This window comes from Xenopus laevis, chromosome 6L (assembly GCF_017654675.1).
Source record: "Xenopus laevis strain J_2021 chromosome 6L, Xenopus_laevis_v10.1, whole genome shotgun sequence".
NCBI classification, from domain to species: Eukaryota; Metazoa; Chordata; class Amphibia; order Anura; family Pipidae; genus Xenopus; species Xenopus laevis.
The window spans coordinates 113,679,034-113,697,014 of NC_054381.1; the positions used below are offsets into that span (position 1 = coordinate 113,679,034).

The following is a 17,981-nucleotide window of genomic DNA, read 5'->3' on the forward strand; positions in this document are numbered from 1 at the left end:
GGCGGCTCCTGGGTTTTTTTTCTCCCTCTTTAATTCTTTCTCTTTTGACAGCTGCCTCTCTGCTCTGTCTCCTGTTGCTATGGGACGAGCCAACCGATCCCTCCCCTCCCCCCCCTGCCAGCAAAATTCCCTCCAAACTGCTGAGAGACAAAAAAAAGTATGTGAGTTGGGAGGGGGGAATCACAATGAGGTCTGTTTCTCATAATACCCCTTAGAACACAACCTGTGTCTCTTGCCGAACTGCATGTCACAGAATTCCAAGGAGAGCCCCAGGCTGAACATCTATTGTTTCCGCAGAAATCTCAGTAACAAACGAATTCAGCTTTATTTCTGAACTGCAAACTGCCACAAACCCTAAGAGCAGCACTTTTATAGCAGATGTTGCTTTCCCTGAGGTTGACAGTAAAGCTAAAGGAATGTAAGAGCTCATATGGGGGGTGGGGAGGTTCCATATCTAAACCCAGCTGGAGTTACACTCAGGCGACAGCATGTAAACAGTGGGAAAATAAAGCAAGTTCAGTGTGGCAACCCCTGCTGAGTAAAAGATGCTTCCAAGTCACTTTACAGTTACACAATTTACAGTGATCCTAAACCAGTGGCTTGTGAGAAACATGTTGCTCACCAATAGGGTTGCCACCTTTTCTTCAAAAATACCGGCCTTCCTTTATTCTCATGCATTTCCCCTATCAATAACATTGGAATCAAGCTTAATTTTTACTGGCCAGACCGGCAACCAGGTGGCAACCCTACTCACCAATCCCTTGGATGTTGATCTTGGTGGCAGGTCTGGACTGGGAGTCAAAGTAGGCCCTGGCATTCCAAGTACACAGAGGCCCAAATAGTCCTCCACCAGCCCACTAAATAGTGACTGTCTATGGGACCTTACAGCAGCCCCTCTGGCATTTGCCATAACCCAAAGATTGCCAGTCCGAGCCTGCTTGGTGGCCTCTGAGCATGTGCTTATTTTTGAATTCTTGGCTTGGAGGGGGGTTCAGTTTCATAATAACAAGGTGTACTGTCAAATAAAGCTGACAGACCACATAGGGGCTACCAAGTAGCGAATCACAGCACTTATTTTGCACCACCCAGGAACATTTTTCATGCTTGTGTTGCTCCCCAACCTTTTTAACATCTGAATGTTGCTCACAGGTAAAAAAAAAAAAAAGGTTGGGGACCCTGTCTGTTGATGCTCATTTTGGCCACGGGGGGTGTGCTGTTTCATCTGATTCTACGAAAATAAACTCTTATTTCACTCGAGCAGTGGAAATAGTATGGCAGCTCCAACATGTTATACTAGGATATAATGATTCTGATTAGATAAATAAGGGTATATGTGTTCTGTATGAAGCACAGGGTAGAATGTGTAAGCTCTTTAAAACAAGGGGCCTCTTTCCAACTGTGTATTGAAACTCCAAGTACTTATTTATTTATTCTCCCCATGTTAGATATTACTATGTGCCCCTGTATTACTACTGTCCCCCTGTATTACTACTGACCAGAGAACATGCTTGTTGTCATCCGGAAAGCAAATAATGCCTCCTGGAAGCAGTAAGGCAGCTGATGACAAACTGTTAAAGTATCCAGTGAATGGTCCTGGTTATGTTCCCCAAAGGCACAATAAGCTCACTGACTCAGCAGCGCTGGCTACAAGTGAAGCTGCTGCTTGGAGAGCAGTTATTATTGTAGGCGGCAGCAGCTCTGACACTGTCATTTGCAGCGCACATGCTCTGACTCCTGGGCCAGGGAAGCAAATTCATGGCAAATGTTTACGAGACTCAGCTGCTTCCTCCTCTATTGCAGCCACTTGACTTTCTCATCTGAGAATCTTACGAAATAAAGAGGATTTCACAACCAGTAAAGTGTCAGTGTTTTTAGGTTATTGCAGCACAGGGGTCAAGTCTGACCACAGAGAAATGGCATCTGTTACCTGCCCTGTTCTAGGAAATCTAAAGTATTCACGTCATCTGGAAACCTGGAACCTAAACTTAAAGGGGTTGTTCACCTTTAAATTAGCTTTCAGTATGACGTAGAGAGTGATATTTCGAGGCAATTTGCAATTGGTTTTCATTTATTATTTGTGTTTTTTTAGTTATTTCGATTTTTATTCAGCAGCTCTCCAGTTTGCAATTTCAGCAATCTGGTTGCTAAGGCTCAAATTACCCAAGCAACCATGCACTGATTTGAATAAGAAACAAGAATATGAATAGGAGAGGCCATGGATAGGAAGAGTAATAAAAGATAGCAATAACTATACATTTTTAGTCTTACAGTAGTGATCCCCAACCAGTAGCTCATGAGCAACATGTTGCTCACCAAACCCTTGGATGTTGCTCTGGATGTGGCCTCAAAGCAGGTCGCTTCTTTTAATTTCTGGCTTGGATGCAGGTTTTGATTGAATAAATAAGCAACAGATGTACTACTAAACAGAGACTCCTATAGGCTGCCAGTCCACATAGGGGCTACCAATAGCCAATTACAGCCCTTATTTGGCTCCATCCAGGAACATTTTTCATGCTTGATTTGCTCCCCAACTCATTTTACTTCTGAATGTTGCTCATGGGTGAAAAAGGTTGGGGATTTGATTTTTAGATGGGGTCACTGACCCCTATTTGAGAGCTGGAAAGAATCAGAAGCCAAATAATTCAAAAACTATAAAAAAAAGGACAAATCTGAAGCATACTAATAGTTAACATAAAGGTGAACCACCCCTTTAAATAGAAACATGTACTTTGTAGTTTTCACTTTTTACTGTTTCACGTAGGGATGCACTGAATCCACTATTTTGGATTCGGACGAACCCCCGAATCCTTCGTGAAATATTCGGCCGAATACCGAACCGAATCCTAATTTGCATATGCAAATTAAGGGTGGGAAGGCAAAAACATGTTTCTTGTTTTGTGACAAAAAGTAATAAAAGAAAAACTGGCACTCAGAGCTCGATGCATGCGGGCAAAGCCCTGCGTGTTTATTACAATGTAACGTTTCGGGGGCGGGCCCCTTCATCAGACAGAAGGGGCCCGCCCCCGAAACGTTACATTGTAATAAACACGCAGGGCTTTGCCTGCATGCATCGAGCTCTGAGTGCCAGTTTTTCTTTTATTACGCTGACTACAATTGGGGTTGCCGATCCCTTCTGACTGTGCACCGGGCCAACTTATGCTGGAGAGGCCAGGGTGTGCTGGTGGGTTCTGGAAATTGTGACAAAAAGTAACACAATTTACCTCCCCGACCCTAATTTGCATATGCAAATTAGGATTTGTATTTGGTTCGGCCAGGCAAAAGGATGCGGCTGAATCCGAATCCTGCTGAAAAAGGCCGAATCATGGCCGAATCCCGAACCAAATCCTGGATTTGGTGCATCTCTACTTTAGCATGTCTCAGATAATTAATCCCATTGAATTTCCCACAAGCCTCCTTGTTATTATAGCCTATGGGAACTGCTGTTCTTGAAGAACACTGGGGTAATGATTTTAAGAGGGGTTGCTGCTGTGCCATAATATGTGCGATTTCTATTGAGCTTAAAGGGGAAACATTTATGGGGATTCTTAGCATGCTGATTGCTGTGTCTTTCCCAGAGTAATTCTGCAGTCTACATGTGCTCTGTACCATATGTCCCATTTTTTGGTTTATTGTGCCCACAGAGCAGTCCTTGCTGTATTTAGAGTGGGAGGGCCTCTTCTGGTTGAGTTTTCATAGCAATGAGCCTGAAGTGAACCAATAGAGTGTGCTCAGATACAGGCCAAGTAATAGTTGCACCTACTCTCTCACATCCCATCTCAGCGCTGACCTACCCTCTACCTGGTTGTCTATTCCAATTGTGCCCCAAGAATATGCCTTTGCTGTTTGTGCAATGCAATCTTCAACCTTGGGGGTTGGGTTAGAGCAAATTCAGTTTAATTTGCAGTAAAATCAGTGCAATTTCTGCCATGAGGCAAACTGAGGAATTTAACGCTTTCCCAAGGTACCACAACATAGAGAATGCCATAGACTTTTGTGAAAGTGACATTCCTTTTATGACTATTTTACCCCCAAAATTTTTTATTACTATGTTAATTTTACTTCACCTTAATATTCCCCCCCAGTTCCTTTCTGCTTTCCAGGTGAGTGAGGGTGGACACAGGAATAGTCAGGGAATACAAAATCCTTTTGGCACCAGTTGGCAGTGACCTCAATAATTTGGGAATTTCAATGTTTCCAGAGGGACATTACATTTGAAAGTTCCTGTCCTGTAACACCCATTTAAACCTTTAGTATGCTTTGGGGTGATATTCTGAGACAATTTGCAATTGGTTTTCATTTTTTAATTATTTATGGTTTTTGAGTTATTTGGCTTTTCATTCAGCAGCTCTTCAATTTGCATTTTAAGCAATCTGGTAGCTAGGATCCAAATTACCCTAGCAACCATGCATTGATTTGAATAAAAGACTGGAATATAAATAGGAGAGGCCTGAATAAAAAGATGATTAATAAAAATTAGCAATAACAATACATTTATACATCTATCATAACATAGTCTTTTCATGCAATCTACATTTAAAGTATTTGCCCGATTACTTTGCAATTTCTATGTGATCCTTATGTTCCTCTATGAGGGGCTGCTATATTTGTGCAGCAGTAATCCTTTAGCATTAGAAACTGACAGGTTGAGAAGGTACAGTCAGGTTGGGAAAAGTCAGGTTTAGGAATGTTGAGTAACAGTTACTAACAAAATCAGACACATCAGTAAACAACAATCAATATGACCTCTTAAAGGAGAAGGAAAGGCTGAGTTTACTTGGGGGTGCCAAAAGTTAGGTACCCCCAACCTGAAACCCCGGGCTGGTGCTTCTATCAGCAGAAAACTGCAATGGTCCGGGGGTTCTTCCAGTGGCTTCCTTCTTCTTCAAATTTCCCGGGGCAGACTCATGCGCAGTAGAACGAAATAGGCAACTTTTTAGATAAAATTCAGCTTTTTGCGATACTGCACATGCGCACTCGCGCAATGCAAGAAGAAGGAAGGGATCACTTCGTGGTGCTCACTGTAAGAACCCTTAGACCGGTGCAGTTTTCTCCAGCACCTGCCCGTGTGTCAGGTAAGTATATACTTGCACTTGCAGTAAACTCAGCCTTTCCTTATCCTTTAATGTACACTCAGGCCCAAATTTGTGGAAAGGTCACCAAGGCCCGGGCCTAGGGCAGCAGGATTTTAGTAGATGGGGAGCATGCTGCCCAACTACACCCACATTGGTTCAGAAACACTGGGGATATGCACAGGAGATAAAATAGTTTTTAAAATCCCCATTCTTCCGGTCCTGATGATGAAAATTTGAGCAAATATAAGGGACGGTATTGGGGCGGCAAACATCAACAGGCCTAGGGGTGCCCGTGCCGCTATGTAAATCCGGCCCTGTGTAGTAATATTTTGAATGTAACCTGTGAGTTTGATGCCCTTGTATTATATATACAGCACCACAGAATATACTTGTACTTTGTAAATACTTTTAACAAATGTTAGCGGACCCTAGCAATGCAGTAACTACAACTCCCATGAAGCTCTTTCAGGGCCCAACTGCATTTTACTCAAGCAGAAGCATACTACCCAATATTTTGGAAAGAGGGACAAAAAATGTGACCACACCCATTTTGTGACCACATCCCCTAATTAACATGTTCATTTGGCCGGTTATGAAAGAATATATTTCTGTGTTTTTTTCAGTTATTACAGTTTTCCTAATGAAGGTGAATTGCCCTAGGGACCTCTTATCTTATATTGTTACAATTGCTTATTTGCGTTTCTAGAAATTGTTACAAAAGTATCTTATCTTCTGCTGTGGCTGTTCTGGGCTCTCTGCCAAAAGCCAATTAAGTTAGAAACTTTGTTTCTTTTTCTGGCTGTTCAGTGCAAAGAAAAACTGGACTTTCCAGTACAAATGAGGGACTCCTGGTGGAGCTGTCAAAAGAGGGGCTGTCCCTCAAACAGTTCAGAGGACCCTCAATGGGGTTTGTCTTGGTACCTAATGATATGTGGGAGATAGGGTGCTGAAAAGCAAAAACAACGTAGTGGAACGTAGTAGCTGTTTTTGTGTAATACATTGAATTGGTTAGAAAGTAATTTCTCGCGCATATATGTCATGGGGGAAGTTCTGTGACAGTGCCTGACACAAAGAAAAGTCCCCTCCCCACACATAAAGATCACGCTGCTATTTGAAAGCTGCCAATGTTGACAGACTCCATCCTGCCACAATTTTCTCTCTCCATAAACCCGCGCGCCCTCAATGAAACCTCCACACACAATGCGCCTTTCATCCTTTGTGACTGACATGAGATAGCGGGGGAGGAGCCTGTGGTTGTGTTTGCCAGTAGGTGAAGTCACAGACCGAGCTATTAAAGTGCTGCATGTTTAGAAAGAAAGCTCTTAGTTATTTCATGTGAGACGTGGCTGCGCTGGGGGTTTTTTATGAGGCCTCCCTATAACATTTGTTTGTGCCGGGGATTGGTGGCTCATATCCGGCCTCATGAAGGGGAGCAACACACTCAGCCTGAGTCACAAAAACCTGCCCGGGGGAGGGAAGGGGAGACCTGAGTTTGCCTGGTTCCCGCCTCCTCCTCCCCCCACTCCAGTTTTGCTCTCACTGGCAGCAGAAAAACAGAAACTGCTTTTGTTCAACCACCGAGCTGCAGCCTGCAAGGCTTGTAGAACTGAGACTCCCCCTCACCCCTCTATTCTGACAAAGAATACTTACACACTGGGCCGCTTTTGGGCTAGAGCAAATAAAGTATTTGCCCTGGGCCCCCCAACACCACAGAGGCCCTTGTCCAGGGGGGGCGGAAGTAACTAAAAGGACAATGGATTACTATAATGTGTGTTTGTTGTTAGTTGGTATAAACCTAAAGGATGTTAATAAGCAGCTGCAAGTTTGGACAACAGCTCTGCATTACAACTGCAGCTAAAAATGCTATGGAGAAAGGATACTGGCAAATATAGTTAAACAGCTGGAGGGTTCAGGTTAGAGATCCTGAATTTTGTAGCCCACCCTCTTCACAAGAGAACCCAAACTTGCCAGTGCCTGCTTCTCACCACTTTTTTCTCTAACTGCCGACCTGTCTAGAGAAGACATGGGGGGGATCTTACATATTATCGCTTACCTATATCATTTTTTCTGGAAAGTCCTGATTGTCCTAGAAATGCGTTTTGTTGTTTCTTTTTATCTGGTAACAGATTTGTGCCTTATTTATAAATACATAGGGGCAAATTCACTAAAGGGCGAAGTGGCTAACGCTAGTGAAAAGTCACCGATTTACTAATGGTCCCTGGCGTAAATTCGCTAGCAAAGTAGACATACTCTATCATAACTTTGCACCCTTACCCCAGGCGAAGTTGCAAAGTTTTTTTGGGTTACCCGTCTTGGCAACTAAACTATACAGTGGGCACATGTGTAGGGCAATATAAGACCTCTATTACATTTTATTACGTTTCCCTGGCCTTCTGTAGTGTATGTAGTTGCTGCAGCGTATACGGCCATTGTACTTTAACTGCACGCCGTATGCTAATTAGGCATCGCTAGCGTAACTTCGGACTGCTTATCATATTATCGCTAGCGCAACAGTTCGGTAACCTGTGCGCAACTTAGTGAATTTACGCAGCCCTGGTGAAACTACGCCTAGCGCATTTTCGGCGCATAGTGAATTTGCCCCCATAGAGTGAAGTTGATGCTTGTTGTCAGTGAATTCAGCTGTAAGGTTGCTGCAGGGCAGGGGGCTTACCTTTTAACTTTCTTGGGGGGGGACTTACATTTCTTTTAAATTTTGAATTGGAGAGACTCAGCAGATGAAAAGTCTCTGATGCCCCCCCCCTCCTTTCACATTAACTCCTGCAGCAAAGAGAAGTGTAATGATTATGTGAAAGTCGTGGGGGCGGAAGTGCAACTACATCATTTAGAAGTCATTCTTTCCCTTGCAGGTTTTCTGTAAGTTCAGATTCCTATCAGACCATGAAGTGGAACTGAAACCCCCTTCAGAATGATATAATTGTTAATAATATATATTATAAGAATCCTGCATTCTTAGCATCTGCTAAATGGATTGTAGGAGCCGGTGATGTATAAACAAAGGGTAACCTAACACATTTGTTTTTTTGTTTTCTATTTAATCATGTTGACAACCAACTTACCTCCCATGGAGGGGGTATGAATCTTTCACTTGGAGAAGGCACCACCTTCCTTGCATCTAGAGGGTGGCAGTAAGATGGTCATGATTTATTTACGGTAATCTTTTATTTTCTCACAGCCAAAAACTCCAGGGGGGAATTTACAAACGTGGAGCCAAAATGGAGCAAAATGATCATTCACACCAGAAAATCATGTAACACAAGAGGGGCTTAAAAAAAGAGGTAAGACCAAATTGCAGTGTTTTTTCAAAGGGATATTGCACCCAAAAGTGGTTTTTCTGTGTACACTGAAAGAAAATTAAATTTTGCACTATACAGTAACAATTTTTGATGGTTGAAAAGTTATTTTTTAATTGCAGTTGAAGGCAGTATTCACTTTCTGTTTTCTGGTACTGACTCTTGAAACACTAACTGGTCACTTATCTTCCTGGCTTCTGCTACATTGTTTTTTGGAGTTTTTTAGGAGTGCAGAGAATTTAAACATCAGCCATATACTGCTTTTAAAAGTGGTTTACAAATATTTGCAAAAACTTGCATTTTCTGTCATTATAAAAAACAGTGGAGAATTAACAGAGTGGAGTTCACCATTAATTATAAGGGCTCTTACTCACGAGCGGTTGTAGCTTCGCTCCCCTGCGTTCCGTTTTTCTGCATTCAGCCGCAGGGGAGCGCAGGGATAGACGCATTACATTTTTTCCAATGGGGCTGTACTCACACAGGCGCGTGTAGGCGCCGAACGCAGGTTGAGACTCAACATGCTGCATTTTTCCTGCGTTCGGCGCCTACACGCGCCTGTGTGAGTACAGGGGAGCGCAGGTAAAAACGCTCGTCTGTAAGAGCCCTAAAAGGCTGGTGTAACAATTTCTCCAATTTAATACCACTCATGTGGATATGATGTAATTAAGACAAGGAAACCAATTTGTTATGCAGAGCAGCTCCCCAACCCCAGTCACCCAGGCTAATGTTAGTTGCAGTGTTTCCTCCAAAGGAAATAAGGCATACTCTGGCATAGAAAAAACCAATCCACTGCCCCATGCACCAGCATTACTGACAGGTAAGGCATTTTCCTGGATTTTGGCTTGGAAAAGCACAGGAGCACTGTGAAATCTATAACAGGGGGTACTTTTGTTTAAAAAAATAATACACATTTCAGTGAGTCATGTAACACAAATTTCATCACTATGCACCAATTAAAAGGATATATTTTACACGATAATCATGGCTCTTCTGTATTACATCTTTATAATACACAATAAATACATCAATACATCAATATCCTGTAAATTATACATTTTTATACAAATTAATCTTGCTAGATTAAACAAGTTTAATCCCTTTACCCGGTCAGTCAGTCCCCTGCTTCTAACTGGTCTTTTAATGTTGCAGTTTGGACATTTATTTTAAAGGTTATGTTTTAATTTAAATACTTCATATGCGTTTCGGAGTTTATGTATGGGTAGGTGCAAATATATGGGCCAGTTCTTTCATTTTCTTTTCTCTTGATATATAGATTATAAACAATTGTTTAACTACTCTCTTTAGTGTTGTAACTACTTGATTATTATATTCATATTCTCCTTCCTCTATCATTCGAACCAGTGACATATGACCCTAGCAACCAAACTACTTCTAAAAAAAAAAAAATATACATATATATATATATATATATATATATATATATATAGTTTATTCGTCCAATGTTTCGGAAGGTTCCTGTGCGGGACTGAAACGTTGGACTTTATTTTTTATATATATATATATATATAGAGAGAGAGAGAGAAAATGGAGTGCACAACCATGAGAATAAACAAAAAACCTGGGTGCTAGTCCGAAATATATAGACACATTCTGCAGGTATTGACAGCACTCCAAGGATATTCACAACTCAGCGATAGTTATACATCAGTGAAGGTTTATTGAAAATCCAACGTTTCGGCTCCTTCCTGGAGCCTTCGTCATATATATATATATATATATAAATATATATATATGTATTCATTCAACAGAAACAAAAGTGTATGCATCAGTATTTCCCCTTTACATTTTTTTCTTTATAAAAAAAGAATTACATTTTTTTGAGTTAAGCACTCATTGCCCAAACTTGAAGGCTACAGGGCAATCAGTATAATTTGCAGACCTATATAAGGACAGAAAATCAACTTTATACTGTATACAGTATCAGTTTTATATCTAGAGATTCTTTTTTGTGTTTATGATTTATGTTATGTTTTCAATTTCTAACAGCAACACTTTTGAATTTGCTGCACACCACTTACTTCATAGTGCCGGGTGCATCCATATCCCAGGCCGCTTCCAAGCCCAACACTGCAACAAATCCAAATTAGGGAAGAAGCACACCAGTTCAGCTAGGCAATGCCTTTAGCACAATTATTTGCAGAAGTATTGAACGCACAAGCTTTCGGGGTCCAACCCCTTCCTCAAAGGACAGAAAATCAACTTTATACAGTATACAGAGAGATTCTTTTTTGTGTTTATGATTTATGATATGTTTTCAATTTCTAACAAACTCATCCTGGAAATGAAAGGGATGGTTCACCTTTCAATTAACTTTTCGAAATAGATTGGACAATTCTAAGCAACTTTTCAATTAGTCTTCATTATTTATTTTTATAGTTTTTCAGTTATATGCCAACTTCTTCTGAATCATTCTAGCTTTCAAATGGCAGTCAATGACCCTGTCTGAAAGCAAATGCTCTGTTAAGCTGTTATGTATTATTATTGCCAGTTTCCTATTGCTTATATTTCTATTCAGACCCTCTCCTATTTATATTCAGACTCTAATTCAGTTCACTGTGTGGTTTCTAGGGTAATTTGGACCCTAGCAATGAGATTGCTGAAATTGCAAACTAAAGAGTTGCTCATAAAAACATAAATAATAAAAAATGAAAATTGCGAATTGTGAATATCACTCTCTACATTATGCTACAAGTTAACTCAAAGATGAAAACCCCTTTAAATTAAACTTACTTACTTAGCTTACTTTCACTATTTTCTGTTATGAACGGTTTGTACCTTAGTTCTACAGAGGAACCACATGGCACCTGCAGATAGCCTGCCTCAGTGGTGGCTGGGTGAGTTTTTGAACTTGTGGTTTGGTTTTTTGGAGTGTTTGTGTGCTGAATCATGTGCCTCTGAGAATGTATTTGTGTGTAATAATTATGTTTTGTGTAATCTATTGTTTCATATTGTGATACAGAGTAAAGACAAATACATGTAATTAAACAATCCACATTTTCTTATTCCAAGTGTACACCCCACTGAGGCTAGTGTCCTAGTTGTGTGTACTAAAAATAAAGGTTCCTTTATGAAAAACAAACAAAGACACTACAAATAATAATAATCCCAAGTGTTTAATTACAGAATGAAGTCAAATTGGGGCGTGTGAGGTTTAGACTAAATTCAAACTATGCTTCTGCAGAGAAAATACAGATCCTGTATGGCATCAGTCACTGCAGGACAGATTTCATCCTTAAAACTTTTTTTTTGAAATCAATAGCCTTTATGTCAGTTACTAGACACATAGGCATAAAGTTGTTATGTATTATTATTGCCATTTTTATATTGCTTATATTTCTACTCATCTTTTCTTAGAGAGACTTCCGCCGGAAACATGTAAAACAACGGAGGCAAATCTGACATTTATATGGTGTAAAATTACACACCTTGATAAATTCGGCATTTATTTCACACAGTTTTTTTCAGTGAATTTCATTTTACACAGCATAATAAATATGCCCCTTAAAGCATAAAGAATTGTTATTTTTTCCACGAGCAGAGAAAATGCATAGTGTGACATTAGCTTTAGTATAATTAAATGGCCCTTTGACTTCTAATCATAAATGGGACTCATCATGATCCCACTGATTTTCTTTAATCTCAGGATCTTAGAGATGAAAGGAAGACAGGTCAGAGCTAGCAAGACAGAGGGTATGGCGTGAGAGATGGCGTAAAGCTTTAGAGAGCCCATAAAGTCATGAGAGTGATGGTGAGTAGGAGATCAAGGTAAAGAAAAAAAAAAGCTGCTTTGTAAATACGTAAGATGACGTTACTGATGTAAGGTGTGATGGAATCATGGATAACTTTGAAAGTTTCATTTTATCATTATTGTTTGCAGAGGCCATTGTAGAGGCTGCATTACCAAAAAAAAGATTTTTCATGATTATAACAATAGGTGAAAAGTATTTTCTTCACAAGCTCATTTCACTCATGTTGAACAAACGGCTATACTGCCCTTTTGTAATCAATTTTAGAATTGGTCTGGGTCGAACTGGAGTATTGGGGGCCCACCAGGGCTTTGACACCAAGGGCCCTCTTGACAGTCACCAGGGGCCCCTCCCGCTTCCAAACTCCTGACCTCCCCTCTCAGCACATCGCTTCACATCTTCTTTTCTTTAGGGGGCAGCTGGTCGGCGGAGCGGGTCTAGGCCAGCAGGGGCCCACTGAGTTTTTTCCTGCTTTCCCGCCATCCCAGTCCGTCCCTGGAATTGGTAGTCTATGAACCAGTTATTAATTAATTTAATTGAACATTATCTGCATCACCTTGGTTTACAGTACCTGCTCCCAGTGAGGAAGTGTTGCTAACACTTGTGCGTCACAACCAGGACTGATCATTACCTTCTACTGTTCAAGGGGAAATCTTAGGTATTTTCCCAAGCACACAAGCTGGAACACTATCTGCTGTGACTTAACTAAAAGTGCCCAATTTAGGTAAGTTTAATGCAATACCTTTCAAGTTAAGTAAGACATGGTCCTGCTTCTAATAACTAATGTGTCACATATTAACAGATCATTCACTAGCATCAAAATGAACTTGGGCTAAAACGTAGGTAGCCCCATTCTATTTTATTTTTATCTTGGTTGTGAAATTTTAAGTCGAACTAATAATACATGCCCAAATGTGGTTAGGCAGTTTGGTCAATTTTTACCATACTGGATTGTTGTGTGTCTCCTCGCTGAGCAGTTTTGAAAGATCATGCTGTCATCCTATAAGATTGCAGTAGTATGTCCAAAAACTATCTGCAGATGCCCCTTCTTAGCAGGTGTATTGGAGATGGTGCAAAGGTTGAAATGAGAGGAGACACAAATCTCCTTTAAAGACCAACGGAACAGTGCTGTTTGGCTATTCCCCAGATCGATAAATTGCACAACATCCATCTATCCATTTGGACTGCAATCCATAAGATAACTCTAATGAAATTCCACTTATGGCCACCTTGAGGAAGGGAGTAGTAGAGATTAGATACAGCTTGAGAGATTGACAGTCAATGGTGGGGGTATTTGCTAGGGCAGACAGCTTTCTAGAGCCAAAGTTCTGTAATGTAATTGGAAGATACTAAAGACCACTAATCACTACTGGGTGCTTTCAAAAAAATTGCAATTCCAGTGATTTTTTTTTCCTTTTTAAAGACATACACCCATGGGTGGGCTCTCCAACAGAATACTGTACTTGAGAGGGTTACGATGTCATGCAAATTATCTAATGGGGAGGTGGCTTCCTACAGCACTTCAGTGGTGTTGGGTCTCCAACATATGGAATGGTTTTGTCCACCACTGCCCCTAAACTGATAACAGTGGTGAACCAAATGCCCTTGTCTGCTTTCCCCACTCTTTTCCACTTGTTATAGTAGTAAACCAAATGCTTTCAAAAGTCAAAAATGGATTAGCTGCAGCTTTGTGGCCCAAATGGTTCCAAACTGTGTGGCTGATCTCCCAAGGGGGCCTATGCAGAAAATGGTAAGAGTTAGGGGTGAATGATTATGTGTTGCGCTTGTATCCCATGTCAGTGTAGCTATTTTAACCATGTTATGATTTATGGAGAGGGGGTCTGACCAGTTTTGGGTCACAGATTCACAAAGGGGGTGGGGCTGAACACAAAAAGTCTGAAAACCTCTGTTACGGCATGTATCTTCTGACTGTAAAATTTCTTCACTGTGTAACACAATTTTTTAAATATTGCCCATTACTTTACATTTATCGAAACTAAGAAAGCCTCAATTACAAGTAATGCATCAATTACCCCAGTGTAGCTACTATTAAGTCTAAACTAATTAAGTGGCACTTACAACCTATCTTTCGGTTGAAATGTGCCTGTTTTGTAACAGGTCTTTACATGATACCTTCCATCCAGCCTATTATTATTATTTTAATTAATGTTATTGTCGGCAAAAAGCAAATACTTTCCACTCAAACTTTCCTCTCCTTGCCGTTAATCCAGATATAGGCTATTTTAATAGGCCTGTTTTCATTAATTTGTAAAGTGCCCTCTTGGGTGGCAACAACAATACTGCATTAAGCCACAACCTCCAGACTGCTCTTATCTAAATGACACTTAACATTTCATAAAAGGCAAATAGAATAGGCATGTCTGACATGTTTATTCATTGTATAATATGATTTATGAGTATAGACACATTTTGTGCTTGCATAAAGGAGAGGCTTTTCTCATACTTGTGTGACCTGCCATGCTCTATGTCTGCTATGTGAACTATATACTCTGAATCAGATCATCTTAGATGTATTGCTAAATAGGACTTCTGACAAGGATTCTTTGTCTGATAGCCTTCAGCTGGCCACTCTGGTTAATATTCTCTTCTTTAGCAAGAATACTGAATGGATAGATCATTTCCCAGTGTAGTCCCTTAAAGGATACTGAAAATTAAAATCACTGGGGGAGGGTGCCTAAAGTTAGGCACTCCCCTATGATTTAAATGCTTACCTGGTATCCTGGGCACTGCCCCTTTTAGTAGAAACCAGCACTGGCCCAGGTATATCTGTGCAGTCCTCTTCTACTTTTTCTTTCTTCTGTTGCCAGAGGCAGATGCATGTGCAAGCTGGTGCAGGCCTGGGGTATCAGGTAAGTGAATATAATTACTGGGGGTGCCTAACATTTGGCGCCTCCCCCATGATCAGAAGATTCCTTCTCCTTTAAGAAGAGGACATCATCCACAGCCCAATATAGACCTAACCTAATAGGATGTTTTAACCTTCCTGATCAATGTTAATGGGGCATTAATTAATTGCCTATTGCTTCTTATAATAAATACACATCGAAAATCTCACAGAAGTCTCTCCCAAATGCATGCAAAAACTTTCCATCAATTGCACAGGGATCCATTTGAAGTCCGTTATCCAGAAAGCTCCGAACTACAGAAAGGCCATCTCTCAAAGACTACATTTTATCCAAATAATCAAAATTTTTAAAAATGATTTCCTTTTTCTCTCTAATAATAAAACAATAGCTTGTACTTGATCCAAACTACATCTGTAAAAGATACTAAAAGATCTGTAATCCAGAAAACCTGAGGTCCCGAGCATTCTGGATAACAGGTCCCATACCTGCATACTAACTTGGAGAACTGCTAATTTTAATTCAAATTATAATTTAGAATATTGGCACATTTGGTGGTTTCTTCACCCACGTATTTCAGTCGATGGAGAGGCAACCAAAATCATACATGCTGCTTTCAATTTACTTCGACAACTGCCTTACACTGCTGTTATCTAGCAAACTTTACTATACTTTACAATGGGAGTGGGCAAGAAGAGGGCCAGGTGCTTCTCTGCTGGCAAAAATAAACTGAATAAACTGAAATTGTTTCAGTCAATATTTTTTGCTTAGTGACACCTTGTTTGCAAAAAATAGCAAACCTCAAAAAACAGAAATAATTTACTTCAGCTGCTTAAAATGACCCATTGTGGCCTTCCGTGTTGGACAGTTGTAAATATTACATTAAGGTGGAAATCAGAATATTATATTTAACTAATGATGTATCATTACAAAACAGATATAGACCTGTTGCACAATGTCAGGAGGCTATGAACTCTGCTGCATTTAGCAAAGATGTTTTAGAAGGAAATGGCTTTGTGTCAACGGGTACATTCAAAACAGATTTATTAGCAAAAGCTGTACCTCTGTGCTTTTACCACTGCACAACTTATGTAGGCTCCAAAGTCTATCCAGAAACCGGCACACAGGTGCAAAGATAAGCAAATGTATTTCCTAATGGATTTATTAGATAGGTGTGTTGTCGGCTCTTTGTATTCGTGGAGCTCTGTTAAGAGGAACTGAGGACAATTGGGAACAAAACAAGCTTTCATGATGCGAAGGCAGTTATGTCACTTCACCACATGGAGGAATGTAAAGAAATCTGATCCCACAAAGAGAATCAATTTACTGAGAGCAAAACGGAAAACATGCACAGACTTGGTGCCATATGTTTCTCTATCTATGTTTCCACCTACCTATCTCATGTTTGTGTAAGTTGATCTTATAACTATTTTATATTTATACAGCACTGACATATACAGCATAGAACAGAGAGGGCATTCCATAATTCACACTCAATACCCTGCCTCAGAGGAACATACACTAATTTCTATACAAATTTGCACATTCACTAGAGTCAATTTCATCAGGAAACATTTCAGCTATGTGTATGAATTTGGACAGTGGGGAAGAGATTGAAGCCCATGGAACCATAAAGAGAAGACACAATTCTCATGCACATAGATAAGAGAAAAAGTGAGAGTACTATCAGTTCATCAGCCTGTTGGTCTGTAAATATGCTGGTTATATCTACATAAACATCAGTCAGTACCATGTTTATTTTAGGTCTATGGCACATGCAGATTTTACTATTGAATTTTGTGAAAAATTGCATCACAATCCCTACATGGATTTTGAATTGCATTTCAAACAGAAAATGCTCCCCCCCTAATGACAAGAAGATGAAGTCAATAGCGTTCGCCGTTAAGCCACAGGCATTACTGATATTTACTCCACCATTGTTTTTGTGCTGGTGGAGAAAAATCCACATGTGATTAACCTTATTAACCTTTTTTCTTCACTGTGATAAAATTCCTTATATGGACTTGTCACAGTTGGACACTCCTCAGACCTGACTCACTATGATTTATATGATTTGGCACTTTTACCTTGTATTTTACATCACATCCCATGAGTCAGATCCATAAACAATGGTCAGAACTGGGACACATTTTAATCATACTGAAACTTTTTCTCAGAATTGCTGGGTTAATACTCCTTCACTGCAAAGTTAAGAAATCACAAGTCTTCTTTTCCCCATACATATGACCTAAAACTGAAAAATGAATTAAAGGGTTTGTTCACCTTTAAATGAACTTTGAGTATAATATAAAGAATACAAAAGCAAGAGGGGTTTAGGGCACTCTGGGAGGCCACGTATAGATCAGACCCAAAGTCAAATTGTTAAAAAGTAGAAAAAATCTTTATTTAAACAATCATCTCAAGCCTTACACGTTTCGAGTCACAATGACACTTATTCATAGGCTTGGACACTTACAACACAGACTCGGTATTTAAAGACCCAAACACCAATGAAAGGGGAGGGAAAAGGTCAATTACCAATTTAAAGTCATCACAAACCCAAATTGAGTAGCGACACAAATCACATAAAAAACATATAAATACAAAAGCATCTTGGTTAATCATAAGAGCTATAGAACATTAGAGAGATTGTAAAAAAAAAAAAACCTTTTCAAAAACCTAGTTAACTCTTATATATGTAAGGACATAATAAAGTGAAGTTAAAATATGAAAGGTAAGATAAAGTTCTATACGCATATGGATGTGTACATATAAATATATAAAATTGTTGTAAGCAAAGTAAAGTTCCATAAAATGTTACACATTTGGATAGGTTATCAAAAAAGAATATATACAAATAAAGAATGCTATTCTGAGACAGTTGTCAATTGGTATTCTTTTTTAATATTTGCGTTTTTTTTAATTACTTTACTTTTTGTTCAGCAGCTCCTTTGCCTAACAGCTCCC

At 39.8% G+C, this 17,981-nt stretch overlaps 1 long non-coding RNA gene across 2 annotated transcripts; it reads left to right on the forward strand.

Moving 5' to 3' along the window:
* The first annotated feature begins 6,009 nt into the window (after positions 1–6,009).
* On the forward strand, positions 6,010–15,410 carry LOC121394719. Of its 2 annotated transcripts, none has more exons than XR_005961968.1 (3): positions 6,010–8,368; positions 10,391–12,152; positions 12,719–15,410. It is a non-coding gene; the product is annotated as an uncharacterized LOC121394719 (long non-coding RNA). The 2 variants fall into 2 exon arrangements; XR_005961967.1 differs by having other exon boundaries at positions 6,010–8,091; positions 8,266–8,368; positions 10,391–15,410.
* The last annotated feature ends 2,571 nt before the right edge of the window (positions 15,411–17,981 follow it).